This window comes from Aegilops tauschii, chromosome 5 (assembly GCF_002575655.3).
Source record: "Aegilops tauschii subsp. strangulata cultivar AL8/78 chromosome 5, Aet v6.0, whole genome shotgun sequence".
Lineage (NCBI taxonomy): Eukaryota > Viridiplantae > Streptophyta > Magnoliopsida > Poales > Poaceae > Aegilops > Aegilops tauschii.
In genome coordinates, this window is record NC_053039.3 from 319,598,393 (window position 1) to 319,613,204 (window position 14,812).

At 50.3% G+C, this 14,812-nt stretch overlaps 1 long non-coding RNA gene across 1 annotated transcript; it reads left to right on the forward strand.

Moving 5' to 3' along the window:
- Positions 1-7,910: 7,910 nt before the first annotated feature.
- Positions 7,911-11,245, forward strand: LOC109758617 (uncharacterized). Its single transcript, XR_002231837.3, has 3 exons — positions 7,911-8,573; positions 9,047-9,187; positions 10,797-11,245. It is a non-coding gene; the product is annotated as an uncharacterized lncRNA (long non-coding RNA).
- The last annotated feature ends 3,567 nt before the right edge of the window (positions 11,246-14,812 follow it).

Sequence of the window (14,812 nt, forward strand, 5' to 3'; positions counted from 1 at the left end):
GTTTCGATCCGGTGCCCCCCTGCGGCTTACATCCTGGGTCAAGAAGGGCCTGAACTGGTCCTCGTTCGATGAATTGTTGATGCTCCAGACGTGCGTTAAAGATATGGGAGACAAGAACAATGAACTTGTCAATGTGGTCCAGGTGATGTTGGTTCGCCGGATCCTGCCTTGTCAACACCGGAGTTGCAATCTATGGGAATTCGATCCAGCCAAGCACCAAACCTTGCGGGAGCTTTTCGGCTCCTCGCACAAGGACATCTGGAAGGTGCTTTTCAAGTCCAGCAAATCATGGCCGGACTCCGCCAAAGACCGTGGGTACCAACTGTCCCGCCCTGCAAGTTTGGTAGGTAATCGCACTTTTTGCCCACATAACCCAAGGGAAGCGCTTAATGTGTTTTCCATAATTCTCCTAGGGCTGGACGAAGAAGGCGGAGCGGATCCATTGTCTGGCTCCGCTGCGCGAAGAACCGGCCGTCCCACTTCTAACGAAGATGCTGGTCCCGGCGCCTTACAAGGTGCCGAAGAAGACGGTCGAGAAGGAGGCCAAAAAGACCCGGGGCGGCCTTCGTCGCCGCAGCACTTCGGACACAATATCCAAAGGCTCTGATGCCCGTTCCGCCTCCGAAGAGGACGGGGAGGAGTAGGAAGATGAATCCCCTAGAGGGGAAAGAAAGAAGAGGACGGCCTCCGCACACTTGGAGGCCGAGTTGCCTAAAAGGGGAAAAGTTCCTCCTCCGGCGGAGTCCACTGCCGCCGCCGACAGTGGCCCGGCGTGGGATCGCAGGGCCCAGCCCCTTGTGAACTCGTGAGTATATACAGTCTGAATACGTTTATGCGTTCAGACTCATCATGGCATAATATTTTAACCTGAGCCATATTTTTTGCAGTCCGGCGAGGTCCCGTACCGAACAATCCTCGTCAGAGGGTTCGCTGAGCTCGGATGCTATGGAAAGCGGGATGCCCCCGAAGGCCTCTTCTTTCGAACAGGCGAATACCACCGAGGCTTCGTCCCAGAGGGACCCCGGCCAAGGGGGAGAGGAAAAGACCATGAAGGCGGCGCCTAGAGGTCAAACTTCAGGGGTCGAACACATGGGGCAGAAAATCCCCATGGGAGCTGGCGACGGGGGCCATCTTGAATTTGGCTCCCAGCCGGATGCAATTCCGGAGACCAATACGGCTCCAGAATCAGGTAGGCAGCCCCTCTCAGTTGGAGGGGGCATACCGGCAACCTCTGTCCAACCAGAGGTGGCGGATGCTTTGTTGGTGGCGCTGAAAAGCGCCTCCATCGTCTATGAACACCGTGCCCTTATGGGTGCGGTGATTTATAAAAGGCTTTGAGGTATGTTTTTCGAAGAGTGTTAAGGTATGGATAGTAGCCCCTGATACACTGTTCGGTGAAAGAAAAAAGCCGGACAGAGGATCAAATTTATGTTCTCAGGAAGACTCATTGAATGACATCTATTTCTCTTCTGTTATAAGCAGGCGTCTGTAGCGGCTATTGCCTCTCATACTGCGGAGATCTCCGGACTGAATCAAAGTCTGGAGCGGGCCAAAGAAGAACTTGGCCAGTTGAAAATGCAGTTGGGAGATAAACAAGGTATGCACAAGTCTTGTTCGCGTTTATTGCGAATGAATTTTCAGTGTAATGAAATAGGCTTCATGGTTTGCACTAGGGATGGTGACCAAAGTCGAGGCCCTTAAGAAGGCTGTGGCCGAGGCCGAGAAAAAGGCAACCACAGAGTAGGCTCTTCGCAAGAAGTACGAGGCCAGGGTTATTAAAGCTGAGAAGGAGCTGCAAGAGGCCATGAAGAAGTGCGAGACCTTGGAGCAGAGTTTAACGGAGAAAGAATCCGAGCTCACCCAGGCGCATCAGGCCACGAGCGATGCCCGGGGGGAAACCCAAAGCGCCCTGCAGGGGATCCAAGAGGCGAGGAAGATCGCGGCGAGTAAGGCTTTTTCCTTACAAAGCAAGTATTTGAGGAGAAGATTATGTTTCTAATTTTGAATTCGGATTTCTCCAGGGGTATTTGCGGAGCTGCCCCGCAGCATATCGGATGCAGCCCAATTCTACCAGGCCGAAGAAAGGAACACTATGGATAAGCTCTTCTGGTCGCAGTATTTGGCACTGAATTATCCGATGCCTTTTGACGATCAACTGAAACAGCTGATCAAACTACATAAGGCGGCGGAACTAGCCATGAAGGATCTGATTATTCGGCTGTGGCCTGCCGAGCCGATTCCAGGCAGCTACTTCGGGCTCGTGAAGCGGCTTGTAAGCGCTTGCCCTCAACTTGACGTCATCAAGCGGTCGGTCTGCATAGAGGGTGCGCGAATGGCCTTCTCCCGCGCGAAGGTGCACTGGGGGAAGATGGATGCTGAGAAGCTGATGACCGAAGGGCCGCCAGAGGGGAAGGAGCACCGCAAGCCCGAATTATATTATGAAGGTGTCCTGAAAGGATCCTACCTTGCAGCGGAGCTATGCACCAAGGACATTATATTCCCATGAATACCAATCATGTTGTCCTTTGTAATATTTGAACAAGGTCATTTATTTATTGCCTGTTATATAAAAGTTTACCCTCCTGTGCGGCCGTTTTATATACTGAACCTGAGAGTTGGCCAGTCGTCGGCTTCTGCCCCCACGTAAGAAGTACGGGGGTGTTCGGGATAAACCTGAGCACTCTTTATCCCAGTTTTGGGTTCTTCAAAGGAGGTGCTCAGCAAAACGAACCAGGCAATAGGACTATAGGGCTTTATCACTCTCACTTAGCCATAGGAGCTTTAGTAAGGTAGGCGCAGCCCCTAGTGTTCGGAAGACCGTACTAGGGGCTCTATAAGCGCCTGATCAGAGGAAAAACCGATCCATCGCACGCTGCATTGGTTATGGCATTATGCGGGAGAAATCCTTAAAGATTTTACGACCTCTCGAACAGCTGGCCAACTCTCGCCGTATCATGACAGTCAGTTTTCAGCTTTCTCTACTGAGGTGCTCGTCCGGAAGAACCGGGACACAATCGCAGTAGTTCTCCCAGTGCTACCTTAGCCGATATAGCGGAACGTAAGGTACCAAAACATGGGAGCCGGGCAAACCCAACTATTGACCCAAGACATGATTCGGAGCTGATGCATATAGTGCTATAAGTTCGGGGGCCTAACTTCCACGAAGGTGTTCGGACTTTATTGCCGTACTGTGGGTAAAACGAAGCCCCTGGTACGTTTAAAGGCATATCGTGGTGTACGGATGCCACTCGACAAAAGAGTTTTAATAAAAAATGGCAGCCAAAAAGCGTCATACAAATCCACATATTTTATTTGAATAGTACGTCGATGCGTATAAGACAGGTAATAATGGAAAAGAAATATGACTGTGGCACCTGCTGAGACCAGGGAAGAAGAAGCTGCGTGCGGATCCGGAGTATAGTCGGGTGGTCGTCGCGGGGAACATCTAAGTATTCCCTTGCGCGTCGGGCTGCCTCCATATTGCCCGTCCTGGTCGACGCAAAGGTGAGCCTGCAAATGAAATGTAAGAAATGTTTGTGTGCCGGAGAGTGGTTGAGTCGCTGTATGCGGCCTATCTTGGCCTTCGTCGGAGTGTTCAATTGAGCTCTAGACAAGCCGGGCTATGCTGTCGCGAAGTGGTTCGACGTGCTTTGGCGGTATCCGGGAGCCTGGCCGTTGACTTGAGGTTCGGCCGCAAGGTGCTGCTCTGCTGCTGCTGTTAAGGCAACGGTGTACTTGTTGCTGCCAAAGGAAAGGTCGGCCTTGCCCTTAACCGTGATGACGCCGCGTGGACCGGGCATCTTGAGCTTACGGTAGGCGTAATGTGGCACCGCGTTAAATCGAGCGAAAGTGATTCGTCCGAGCAGTGCCTGATAATCACTGCGGAAGGGGACGATTTCGAAGGTTAACTCTTCAGTACGGTAATTGTCTGGTGATCCGAAGACTACCTCGAGGGTAATGGAGCCTGTACAACTCGCCTCCACACCTGGTATAATGCCTTTGAAAGTGGTTGTAGTGGGTTTGATCATCGAATGATCAATGCCCATCCTGCGCACTGTGTCCTGATAAAGCAGGTTTAGACTACTGCCTCCGTCCATAAGGACTCGTCTGAGGTGGAACCTGTTAACTATTGGGTCAAGGACTAGTGCGGCTAGATTGACCTGATTGGCGTTGACCGGACGATCTGTGTGGTTGAAGGTGACCGGCCCTAGTTTATATTGTGGGACGGCTGGTTCCGTTAAGTCGGCATCCCTAGGGGGTGCGTATCGAGTCCGGTTTAGGAATTTGGGTGGTGTTTACCACGTTCACCGTCTGGATTTGCGGGGGAAAATTCTTTTGCCCTCCTGTGTTCGGTGATCTGGGCTCTTCGTCGCCATCATCGCTTTGAGACCCCCCTTTATTGTTTTTGGCGCCTGCCCTGCCGGCCTGTTTGAAGACCCAGCATTCTCTGTTGGTATGGGTGGCTGGCGTCCCTGGGGTGCCATGGATTTGGCATTGACGATCGAGTATGCGGTCCAGACTGGATGGACCCGAATTGTCATTTTTGAGGGGCCCTCTCTGCTGACCGGACTTTGAGCCACTAAACCCGGCATTAACTGTCGTATCTTCGGCGTTTTCACCATATTTGCGGCGCTTGTGTTTGTTGCGTCGTGGTTTGCCGTTGCTGTCCCTGGCCTCTAATGAGCCAGGTTTGCTTGCTGTGTTGTTACTACGAGCCAACCAGCTATCTTCGCCCGCACAAAAGCGGGTCATAAGTGTTGTGAGGGATGCCATGGATTTTGGCTTCTCTTGACCGAGGTGCCGGGCGAGCCACTCGTCACGGATGTTATGCTTAAATGCCGCTAAGGCCTCTGCTTCCAGACAGTCAACGATTTGGTTCTTCTTAGTTAGGAACCGGGTCTAGAATTTCCTGGCCGATTCCCCTGGCTGTTGAGTTATATGACTTAAATCGTCAGCATCCGGCGGTCGCACATAAGTGCCCTGGAAATTGTCCAAGAATGCATCTGCCAGGTTCTCCCAACTTCCGATGGAGTTTGCCGGCAAGCTATTCAGCCAATGCCGAGCCGGCCCTTTGAGTTTTAGGGGAGGTACTTGATGGCGTGTAGATCATCCCCGCGGGCCATGTGAATGTGGAGGAAGAAGTCTTCTATCCATACCGCGGGGTCTGTGGTACCATCATATGATTCAATGTTCATGGGTTTAAACCCTTCTGGGAATTCATGATCCAGTACTTCATTGGTGAAGCATAGGGGGTGTGCGGCGCCTCTGTGCCGGGCTATGTCACGACGCAGTTCATGCGAGTCTTGTCTGCTGTATTCGGCCCGGCCGGAATTGCTTTTAGTGTATCCGGCGTGACGATCACCGTCACGCGTTGGGGCGCGACCCCATGATCTGTAGATTGATCTTGTATGTCCTGCTTTGTTTTCCAATACGTCTCGCAGGTCCCGCGTGTTGCCCCGAGCCTTGGTGTTTTTGTTGGTCTGGCGACAGGGTGCAGGCTGGACTTCGGGCTGACATGCCCCTCTGTCTCGGCCACGGGGTGGCCGATCAGCCGCATCATACGCTGGTAATGTAGGTTTTAATGCTTCCTCCTCGAGTTGGGGTAGCAACCTGCGCTTTGGGTAACTCTTGGTTGGGCGTTCGAGTTCGGATTCCTCGGCCGCAAGGACTTCAGTCCATCTGTCCGCTAGCAGATCTTGATCAGCTCGAAGCTGTTGTTGCTTTTTTTTCAGGCTGTTTGCTGTGGCTATGAGCCGGCGCTTGAAGCGCTCCTGTTCGACGGGATCCTCAGGCACGATAAATTCTTCATCGCCGAGGCTCACCTCATCTTCGGAGAGAGGCATGTAATTGTCATCCTCCAATTCTCCGTTTGCTGCCTGTTCCGGAGGGCTAGCTTGTTCATCCTCCCACTCTAGGTCTGGCTGGAGGGGATTGTCGTCGTCCTCGGCACTATCCGAAGCGTTATTGTCTCTTGTGCCGGTATCGCTACTTTTGCTATGGCGGGACTAAGAGCGGCGCCGCTGACATCGGTGCTTGGATTGCTTCTTGGAGGGATTATCCTCCGCTGTCTTATCGCCATCGCCTTGTTTGGGGGTGTCCACCATGTATATGTCATATGATGAGGTGGCAGTCCAGCGCCCTGTGAGCGGTGGTTCCTGCTCGTCTCCTGCATCGTCGTCCATACCGTCGATGCCTTCGGAGCCGAAGTCGAGCATGTCGGTTAAATAGTCGACAGTGGCTACTAAGTGGGTGGTGGGTGGGGAGCGAATTTCTTCGTCGTCCGCATCCCAATCTAGCCGGACATAGTTCGGCCAAGCGTCTCCTGACAGGGAGAGAGACCTCAACGAGTTTAACACATCGCCAAAGGGCAAGTGCTGAAAGATATCCGCGGAGGTAAACTCTATGATCGGTGCCCAATCGGATTCGATAGGCACGGACGCAGGCGGCTCGGAGCCCGTGGCCGGGGACGAATCCAACGGTTCGGAAACACGGGTCTCGTAAGAGGTGAAGTCAGTATTCGGCCCTATTGCCACTGAGTGTGCGGCCTCCGAGGCGGGGTCCATCCCCCCGTCCTCGGATGACGCAATTTGTTCCGGATTGAGGGCCGGAGTAGTTGCAAGTGCGATCTCCCGAACACTGTCCGATGGCAGAGCTAAGTCATGCTCGTCGTGATTGTGCGGCGCACCTGACATGGGCTCGAATCCGTCGAAGATCAAGTCTCCGCGGATGTCGACAGTATAGTTCAGGTTTCCAAACCTGACCTGATGGCCAGGGGCGTAGCTCTCGATCTGCTCCAGATGGCCAAGCGAGTTGGCCCGTAGTACGAAGCCGCCGAATACGAAGATCGGTCTAGGGAGGAAAACCTCACCCTGGATCGCATCGTGCCGATGATCGAAGGAGCCATCTAGCCTTACAGTGACGGCACAGTGGAACTCTCAATGAAAGCACCAATTTCGGTGTCAAAACCGGCGGATCTCGGGTAGGGGGTCCCGAACTGTGCGTCTAAGGCGGATGGTAACAGGAGGCGGGGGACACGATGTTTACCCAGGTTCGGGCCCTCTCGATGGAGGTAATACCCTACTTCCTGCTTGATTGATCTTGATGATATGAGTATTACAAGAGTTGATCTACCACGAGATCGTAGAGGCTAAACCCTAGAAGCTAGTCTATGGTATGATTGTTGTTGTCCTACGGACTAAACCCTCCGGTTTATATAGACACCGGAGGGGGCTAGGGTTACACAGAGTCGGTTACAAGGGAGGAGATCTACATATCCGTATTGCCAAGCTTGCCTTCCACGCCAAGGAGAGTCCCATCCGGACACGGGACGAAGTCTTCAATCTTGTATCTTCATAGTCCAACAGTCCGGCTAAAGGATATAGTCCGGCTGTCCGAGGATCCCCTAATTTAGGACTCCCTCAACTTGCACTTTGGGTAGCTTTTGGTTGGTCATGCAAGTCCATATTCCTCGGCTGCCAGGACATTAGTCCATATGTCGTTGAGCGTATCCTGTTCGGCTTGAAGCCGTTGTTGCTTCCTTTTCAGGCTCCTCGCGGTTGTGATGAGCTGTTACTTAAGGCGTTCTTGCACTACACCACGGTAAAACTGTAGGGGCAATCAACTGCCGGGAAAAGAAAACATTTCAGGTCAATTAAATGCCGGTAAAACTTTAACTGCCGGACAAACATTTATAGGTCAAAATATCTGCCGGGAATAATTTAGGAAGGAAGGCAATGTATCTGCCGGCAACTTCAAGGCCAGCTGAACTGCCCTGGAATCAAAACAAGGGCGAATACAATGTCCGTAACCAGATTGGTGCGGGGTCAAAAAATATTTGAGAGAAAAGCGCGCGGAGTCACGCGGACCACGCGGGACAAACAAAATAGCAGAAGTTACGCGAAGCAGCCTCCACGTGCCAAGAGACCCCACACTCGGCCACTCCCCACGACTTCTTCCATCTGTAGCCGACCCAGCCGCCGCACTCCTCGCCGTGAACACCGCCGCTTCCCCATCCCCGCATCCACACAGCCCCGCCAGGGCTGCTGCTCCATTCCCCATCACCACGCCGCCGCACCCGCTTCCTCCATCCACGCCGATTGAGACAGAGAGAGGGGGGACAGGGTCGTGGGGCGCCGCCGCACCCGCTTCCTCCATCCACGCCGATTGAGACAGAGAGGGGGGGGGGGGGGGGGGGGGGGGGGGACAGGGTCGTGGGGCATCCTTGCCTGGATCTGGGTGCTACTGTGCGCATCCTTGCCCGATCTGGACGCCTCCGCGCGCGTCCGTGCCCGATCTGGACGCCTCCGCGCGCGTACATGCCGCATCTGGCCGCCACGATTGAGGATTGGTGGAGGAGCACGGGAAACGGCTTGGTTGTGGAGCAGGGGAAGGGAGCACGGGGCGGCGCCGTTGTGGCTGGAGCAGGGCTTCACTTCGAGGGTGGCGGACACGGCTGCATCGTGTAGGTGGTGGAGAAGGACGACCGTGCGCCCCGGCGTCCTTTGTGTGGTGGCAGTCATGCGCAGTGCCACGTCGAGACTGGATGAAGCACGGGCGACCGTTGTGTCTAGGAGGTGAGCTTCTCATCCTCGATCTCGAGAAGAATTATAGTGACTCATGACGAAACATAGCAGCGTAGGAGGCAGCAATGGAGCAAAGGAGGCAGAGGTGAGGAAGGGCAGCCAGGACCCCCTCCCCCTGTCTCTGAATCCTCTAATCCTTTCCTCAATTCCTGACATACTGAGTAGTTAATTTTGTATGGTTGGCTGCTGAACCCGTTATTGCATTATGTGCATCGAGCAACATTAAATTTATCTCTTTCCTGGCAAATTCGGAATTGGATCATTTGTTCAACAATATACTTCTGATTTTTCCATAATTATGGCTCAAAATGTCATGCAGTCTAATTTGGTTACCTATTTTATTTTCTTGAAGCTTATAGATGTAGGCGCTATCTATGTTCAGTAGGTGCTAAATCTTCACATTTAAAGATTCTGGATAGATCCTCTTATCTGTTTTTGCTGTTTTACAACATAAACATCTACAGATATGGAAATTGCAGCACCGTGCAGCTACAGTCCTGCAGCAGGTTGACGGGCGAATGGTCATAGCGGGAAGACAACGGGCATGTCGACTGCTGCGAGTATTCCATTCTCGTAGACAACTACATTTGCATGATGAGCAAGAGGTGTGTTGTTTTCCTGGAGAAAATTTTGAGAAAATCATCAATTTGTTTAGCTTTATTTAAATCTGTTTGTTGATCTGAGATTTTGTACTGTACTCTTCTGGGAGCAATATGTAGCAAACGGTTCGAAATTAGAAACTTCTTTACATTTTAAGGAATACTCCATCTTACCCCTTCGAAAAAGTAGAAGAAAACCCTTCGAAAAAGTAGAAGGAATAATCCATTTTAATATGTTCCTTTATATATGCGGAGAACTTCTTAGTACTAGTTCGTATGTCAAGATGTTATTAGGATACTAAATAATGGTGCTCTTTCTAATAATCAGGCAGACTGTACCATTGTCTATTTATGTGTGCGCATATTTTTGGTAGTATATTGAACAATTGTCCTTGAAAAGTTGAAATAATTGACAGATCCACAGAAGTGAAAGCTGCGGCGATGTCGTTCGTACTCCATATCACTTAGAGAGGACACTAGGAGTGGAATGGCCATCACTTATTATAGTAGTTTTCTGAAAAAATAACCTCCTTTTATGGAGTAACTTTAATTTGGCCATTGAGAATTTGAGAAGTAATTTTCAGGAGAAGAGCATCTTTTATCTTGCATAAAGATTGCATCCTTATCTTTCCTGTTCCTCTTGAACGTGATTATGCAACAATTTAAAACTATATTAAATGTTCTTGCAGAATATAAAGTAAAAGTAGTATTGTCATGTACTTTGGTTTAACCTTCAGTGTAATATTTGATTTTCGTGTACTGTGTATGAAAGCTGCATTTGTACTGACTGATTATAATGTGCTTTGCTTCTCATCACGCGACTGATAATTTTCTGAAATACTCACTCTATTTTAATCAAGGTGTTGCAGGTGTTATCACTGTAGGAGGTAAGGTTTGCAGCCGAAATATATAACTTATTGCGTCCAGACAATCGAGAAATATAGTACAATAAATTTATTTTTCTCTTTCATTAACCTGCAGCAGAGGATTTGGCTAATATTTTGCATCTTATCTTGTAGTTTTGATGACTAGTTGATCTAATATAGAATAGCCTCTCTGTCTGTAACATGTACTTGTTTGAGTTGCCATTCGTAGGGTCTGCTATCGGTGATATAATAAAATGACCTATTTGCTTGTAGTTTCATGCAAGGTTTTGTAAAGTTCTTTTGATAATTTTACTTGCTAAATGGAAAGGTTCATTTTTTTTTCAATGACTGAACAAAAACTTGACCACCGGTACATGGCCAGCTAGGGACTTTAGATAGTGCTCACATGCACTTCTAGTCCTTTACTGTTTGGACTCTACGATATTACTCAACTTTCCTAAGCATGTCTAACAGACCCAGATTTATTGTTTAACTAACCTGGAAAGTGAAACACAAACTAAAAGGACTCTGAATAAGCATAGCTCATAGCTCAACTCCAATTTTTGTTGTGCCAATCATGAGATATCTGCATAGAGTTCTCAGGCAGTCTTACTTCCCTTAGCTTTTGGTCATTCCGAAGTTTCCTTACGACCTTCCTTCCAATTTCTGAAATTGTGTGCACTTAGTTTTTTTCTGCATGAATCCTCTACAGTACATGTACATGTCAATTGACTTAATTTCCTCTTCAGGTTGGCAACGTTGCTACAAGGCTGGACAAGTCACCTAGTGAAATCATTTGCTTCACCTGTTCCGAAGACCATACAAGTTTTTTTTTTTACTTTATATTGTATTGACCTGAAAGGCTACAAAGTACATCTGATAAATTAGGATGAACTTTTCATATGTACTCCCTCCGTTCCTAAATACTTGTCTTTCTAGGCATTTCAACAAGTGACTACATATGAAGTAAAATAAGTGAATCTATACTCTAAAATATGTCTACATACATCCGTATGTGATAGTCATTTGAAATGTCTAGAAAGACAAATATTTAGGAACGGAGGGAGTAGCTAGTATGTGGCACATATCTTACTTGCAGAAATGATTTATTACTAGGTTTGTAATATACAAATGTGAAGCACATATGTTGAATGTTCTATTTTTGGGTATGAATGGATTGCAATGCTGAGTTGAGATATTGGTTTATGTTTGTTTTAATGTAGAAAATGCCCCTATTTAGCCAATTATCTGTTGTCTTGGGAATGACGTTCAAGGGCAGATAGACTGCCGGGAAATCCTCTATATGCCCTGCATCATCAGTCTGCCGGCAAAAAACTATGTGCCGGGAATATTTCTAACTGCTAGCAATGGTTCGACCAGGTAGGTCAGAGCATCTGACGGGGATTCTTGTAACTGTCGGGAATTGTTTTTCTCGACAGGACTTTCAAGGGCAGTTCATATATGCCGGCGAAAATCTTTCCCGGCAGTTATTCTGCCTCCACTGGCTCTTTTTCCCGGCAGTTATGGTGCCCTCTTAAGTTTTGCCATGGTGTAGTGTTGCTCGAGGTGTTCTTCTGGTACGATGAAGTCTTCGTCGCCGAGGCTTATTTCCTCTTCGGAGGGCGGCGTATAATTGCTGTCCTCCGAGTCCTCGTTCCCGACTAGCTCGCCGGGGTTACCCTGCCCCTCCTCCCCATCATCCTGTTCGGATGTTGGTTCGATGGGGGCGTCTGGGTCTTCGGCATTCTCCAAAGTGTTAACGTCTCCCTTGCCAGTATTACTTTCTTTGTTGCGGCGTGATTTGGAACGGCGCCACTGATGCCGTCGCTTTGGCGGTATCTCAGGAGGTTTATCCTTGACTAGATTTTCCTCGTTATCGTCGTTACCCTCTTTGGGTGTAACCACCATGTACACGTCATACGAAGAGGTGGCCGTCCAGCGTCCGGTGAACGGCGGGTTTTGGGCCTGCTCTTCTCCGACATCGTCATCCATACCGTCGATGTCTTCGAAGCTGTAATCGAGCATGCCAATTAAGTCCTCGACAGTGGCTATGAAGTGGGTGGTGGGTGGGAAGCGAAATTCTCCATCATCAGCCTCCAGTTCAAACCGGATATAATTCGGCTGTGAGTCCCTTGCTAAGGAGAGGGTTTTTAATGAGTTCAGCACATCGCCTAAAGGTGAGTGCTGGAAGATGTCTGCGGAGCTGAATTCGACGATAGGCGCCTGATCGAGCTCGAAGGACGCAAATGCACATGGTTCGGAACCTGTAGCCGGAGACGAATCCGAAGTTCCGATAACACAGATCTCGCTCAAGGTTGGGTCTGTGTGCGGCTCCAACGGTGCTGAGTCTGCGACTTCCGTGGCGGGGTTGAGCTTCCCGTCCTCGGATGACGCGATCTGCTCCGGATCTAGGGCCAGAGCAGTTACATGCGCTATCTCCTGGGTATGGTCCGATGACAGATTTAAGTCATGTTCATCGTGGTGGCAGGGAGCGGTCGCCGTGGGCTCGAATCCGTCGAGGATCGAGTCTCCACGGGTATCAGCAGCGTAGTTCAAGCTTCCAAACCTGACCCGATGGCCAGGGGCGTAATTCTCAACCTGCTCAAGGTGGCCTTCTGTGTTGGCACGGAGCGGGAAGCCCCTAAACACAAAAAGCTGGCCGGGAGGGAAGATCTCCTCGGCGGTGGTGCCGTCGTTGTTGACGAAGCGATCCATCGGTCCTTCGGTCAACGACATAGGGGAGCTCTCAATGAAAGCACCAATGTCGGTGTCAAAACCGGCAGATCTCGGGTAGGGGGTCCCGAACTATGCGTCTGAGGATCGATGGTAACAGCAGACTGGGGACACGATGTTTACCCAGGTTCGGGCCCTCTCGATGGAGGTAATACCCTACTTCCCGCTCGATTGATCTTGATGAATATGAGGATTACAAGAGTTGATCTACCACGAGATCGTAATGGCTAAACCCTAGATGTGTAGCCTGTATGATTATGATTGCCCCTACGGACTAAACCCTCCGGTTTATATAGACACCGGAGGGGCCTAGGGTTGTACAGAGTCGGTTTACAGAGGAAGGAATCTTCATATCCGAACACCAAGCTTGCCATCCACGCAAAGGAGAGTCCCATCCGGACACGGGAGGAACTCTTCTATCTTGTATCTTCATGGCCCATCAGTCCGGCCCGCGTCACATAGCCCGGACGCCCGGGGACCCATTAATCCAGGACTCCCTCAGCCGTCGCACCGGAGCTACAACGGTCGCCACGGGGAGGTGCAACCGTGGCCGCACGCTACTGCATGCATGTGGCCAGCGAGAACGCATGAGGCGACGGTAGCGACGGTGACCTGCAGGGATGACAACGACCGGCGGTGGGGGCAGCGAGGGGCGAGACGCTCCGCACGGTGCTTCGAGGCCGGGCGCGTCTCCAGTCCATGGCGGCACGATGCAAGCTTTTTTCTGAAAGAAGAACAGATCTGATGAAGGAAGGGGACATAATCGTGTGGCTATGTGATGTTTGATCGAACGCTACTTGTCCGACCGGCCCAAATTTCGGCCGACGCACCAGTGCCTATCACTCGCCTTACTGTCGGTCATACAGGATCACCGAAAGTCTAGTATTTTATTTTTTTAGAAATATGCTTGCATTTATATCACAGAACAGTACATAGTTCTGAACCCGTACAAGCACACACTAACACACTCATGATTAAGCAAAATAACAAAGAGCCTAACACAACTAAAAAAATATGAAGAGCTTCGAAACTCTGTGTTATCACCCCTGAACCTTGCGAAAGGCCCCTGCAACAAAAGAATCTATAACCAGCCCTAAGCCAGACATCATCTTCAACCACAACATCATCGGCGCCGCACTGCTCCACTTTTTCTTTGCTCCGGCGCCAAAAGGACAAAGACGCACCTGTGTATCCAACAAGCCTGCACTAGCCTTCGCCATTTGCGACTTTGAGTACCGCCATATGTGCCCCTTCCGGTTAGAAGAGAACTAGGATCCAGTTCTGGCGTCGTGGCCGGGCCAATCGTGTAGACAAAGCGGGACATCCCTCCAGCAGCAACACAAAAAAGGATGAACAACAACAGTAGATCATACCAACGATGAGGAAGAAGAAGCTCCATCTCCGCACAACCACCAACCACCCGAGGACTTGCTCGGCCAGTGCCGATCGTCCTTGAGACACCATAGCCCGCGACCTCAATGAGATCAGGGGATGCCCAACCCGGTTGGCTCCTAGACAGAGGCAAGAGCCCCGCCTGACCACGTACGAAGCCCGACAAAACTTATTCAGACGCGACCGCCGCAATGAACTTGGCAACATCTTCCTCAATCCTAAGCCTACTATGAACACAACCGATGCATGCCATCATGTCACGGCCGCACACAGGTTTATAGCGGACGGTCGGCTGGGTACGCCTGGCAGCAGACGCCGGATGGGATCTATGCCGAACTATGCCAATGGCTTGTCTCGATGGTGAAAAGGGCACGTAACATTATGGGGTTGGCTCGGTCCACATCACACGTTGTTATTTTAACCGGCCAGCTGATCCCACATTTTTTTCTTGAGGATTTTTTTTAAAAAAGTGAGGAATGATCCGACATGCTTGATACAACGACCCCCCAAATTTAAACAAGAATCCTAGCCACAGCAAAATGATGAAAACGCGAATGGACATGTGGAACCCTAGCCACACCAAAATGACGAAAACGCGAATGAACATGTGGTTGGATGGTCAGAGGGACTGTGGTATCCC